Here is a 3254-nt window from a genome sequence, read left to right as displayed (position 1 = left end):
CCTTTCAATTACTTTACAGATTTACACCCTATGAATGCATGCATGCAAACTCACATTCACATAGACACACACACACACACATGCACACACACACAACACGCACACACAAACACACACACAACATGCACACACACACACAACACGCACGCACACACACACACACACAATTTTGGTTTGTAACATGTATCTGCTGAAGTGCTCTCTCAGTATTTATGAATCTGCATGAAGAAAAGTGAAATATTAAAAGACATGAAGAGCCTTCATTTTTGATGATTTAACTGAAATTAACCTGGAAGCCATTATTCTTTTTTTTTTCAAATTTATATGAGCAGTAAATAGGAATTCAGATTTTATTTTTAAAAACATTTCTCGAAGGCACCTTTCAACTGACTACAGGCTGTGCCTGTGCCCTTAGGAAGCTGACCTTCTTTTGAACAACACGATCCTTCCTCTGTTTCAATGACATCTTGGAATGGTTCCACCTCTTTTTCTTGACTTCTCTTTTGGGCTTCTTCTCATGGACAGGATTTTCTTGAATAGCAGCATCGGCTTTCTTGTACAAATTCTCTATCATGTCAGCTGTGATTCCATGTTTGATGTACTGAGAAAATTGCTTCTTGTAGATATCTTCATCCTCATCTATCAGGTAGCGCATGTATTCTGTGATATTCAACCCAAAAATATGTTTACTTCAGGATTGAACTCCTTGCTCTCACAGTCATAACCAGGAAATCAATAGTGCTGTGTGGAATAGATAAGCCACCATCGACTGCACCCTTCAAAGCTCCAAAGACTTTATTGCCTGTGGTGGTTCTGGCAAGCCCAGCATCCAAATAGCAAGTGAAAGCACTAGGTTGTCCATCAATGCTTTCTACATTGTATTCATCACCAGTTACATCCACCTGACCCTCATAGATTTTGTCCAGCCCAAATTTGTTTAGCAACCTACGGGCAAGTAGGCCAGTGCAATAGAATGAAGCGTAGTTTGAAAGTGCAACTTTTATGCCATACTTTGGTAATTCATGGCCATATGCAGCAGACACAATTATATCACCTTCAATCTTTGCATATGCAATCTGGCATATGATGTCCCGGTTTGTGAATCGTACAATCATCCGATACTTGGGAGTATTGTACTTGTTCTTATCTTGTACCACCAAGCGTTTGCATGCAAAGTAGTCAGTCTTTCCCTCTCTCCTCCTCCTAAACTTGACTTGGTCACGCATGAAGTATGCCTTGCTCTTCACGACTTTAACAAAACCCATTTTGAGCAGAGTTCACTCTCGATCACCCGGGACCCAGGTGATTTTCACAGGCAGGCGAATTCCGCCCCGCCGGAAAAAAAACGAGGCCATTATTCTTGATATACTTTATGGAAACAAGATATTTCTTCAGGAATTTTTGTTTGAATAAACAAAAGCTGAAGGGATTCAGCAGATCAAGCAGCATCCATCAATAAAAATATTCAGTCACATGGAAGCCTTTTACCTTAACCGTTGTGTGGTGATAAGTAATTACACCACTAGGTCACCAGGGGTCATCCCGGTGACCTTGTCTATAAAGCAGTCCAGAGCTACAGTCTAGCCTTCCAGGTTTGTCTTGCAGAGAGACAAGACCTCTTAGTGTACATATTAGTTTATTAAAGCTGTCTTAAACTCGCACTGCTGTTGTGGTTATTGTCAGTACACGTTGATTAACCATTTCTCTCCATGGATGCATCCTGACCTGCTGAGTCTCTCCAGCTGCTCTTTGTTCACAAGGTTCCAGCACCTACTGATTTTGTCTTCCTCTTGCTTTATTTTAGCTTGTCATTGTTTTTTCTCTTTTTTAGAGATAAATAATTAACAAATGATGCATTAGCAAGAGAGCTTAAAAAAGGGCAGAGTTCTATAATTACGTGGATTAGTTAATCAAAAGTAAAATATTACTATGAACCTTTCCATAAATGGAATTTAACTAGTCCATATGCAAGATGCAAGGTGTTCACCTTTCACAGACATTTATTCATGCACGCAATGTCCTTCATGAACCTGAAGATCTTAAAAAATATTTTCTCGGCTCCAGTGGAAGTGGAAAAATCTATGTGGCCCCAAATTGTTGTTGTAGCATGCAGTGTGGAGGAAACTAATGCAGGTGCGTGCAATGGTAATCAGTAACAGGATGAAAAAGACCTGAACAGACTGTGGCAGGGCAGCAGTCAGTAGGCCTGAAAGGACGAGAGCAGCGTGGCCTCAGCAGACTGGAAAGGATGAGGGCAGTGTGGTCTCACTGGACCTGAAAGGACGAGAGCAGCATGGTACTCAGCGGGCCAGGAAGGATGAGCGGAAGCCTGGGGGGCTCAGTGGACCTAGAAGGATGGCAGCAGCATGGGGCTCAGTGGACCTGAAAGCCTGAGGGCTGTGTGTCATTTAGCAGACCTGAAAGGACGAGAAGTAGCATGGCCTGCAGCGGACCTGGAAGGATGAGGGCAATGTGGCCTCAGCGGACCTGGAAGGAACATGGCAATGTTGATCTGAAGCAGATCGGGAAGGTTGATGACCAAAGGACTGTGCAGGGCCAACTTGTGCCAGGAATGGACAGAGCACTGGGGGAATAAACCAAGGAATGTACAGCTGGAATTGATGACAGGGTCATTGTTGTGCCTGGAGGAAACCTGGGCTCCCTGCCTGCCTGGAATGTGTGTATTGCGGGTCGTCACATGTCCTCCCTCTCTGAAACTTATTCGGAAATCTCATCACCTGTCAATCAAGGTTGGACTCCGGTCACCCATTAGTGCACACCTTGCTGCTGGCTCATTTAAATTACCTAGGATCATTATTGGCGTCCAGTTCAGAATGATATAAAACATGAATGCATTGCAGATTCTTACTTTCTGCCTCATGGTGCAAGCCCCAGACATCGCTCCATGCCAGGTCACTACTGTGGTCATTGCTGGAAGCACTGCGGGTAAGGTGTGCACTAGACTGAACCTGAGCCTTAGTACTGTGATAGATTAATACTTGCAGAGATCTGTTTCCCCATTGGTAAGGGAACTGGATGTGTGCAAGAGTCCCTTTTTGTAGTATGTGCACTCAAGTGTGTGAGTGGGTTGAGTATAGGTTCACTATTATCGAAGTCCAACCAAGGTCCGAGGTGAATGCATATATTGTTGTTTAAGTGAAATAGTAATCGAGTACTGTTTAATGTTCTCCCTTCTTTGTCTCCCATGTGTAAATTAAAGTTACGTGTAATTGTAACACTTGTCTCTCTGTGAA

General features: G+C 43.2%; 1 pseudogene; it reads right to left on the bottom strand.

Moving 5' to 3' along the window:
* Positions 1 to 367: 367 nt before the first annotated feature.
* Positions 368 to 1278, bottom strand: LOC138743043 (large ribosomal subunit protein uL18A-like; annotated as a pseudogene).
* Between the last annotated feature and the right edge of the window lie 1976 nt (positions 1279 to 3254).

The sequence above is a fragment of the Narcine bancroftii genome, chromosome 9 (genome assembly GCF_036971445.1).
Source record: "Narcine bancroftii isolate sNarBan1 chromosome 9, sNarBan1.hap1, whole genome shotgun sequence".
Taxonomy (NCBI): domain Eukaryota; kingdom Metazoa; phylum Chordata; class Chondrichthyes; order Torpediniformes; family Narcinidae; genus Narcine; species Narcine bancroftii.
Note: the sequence above shows the minus strand (reverse complement) of the source record. Positions and strands in the feature narration are given on the sequence as shown.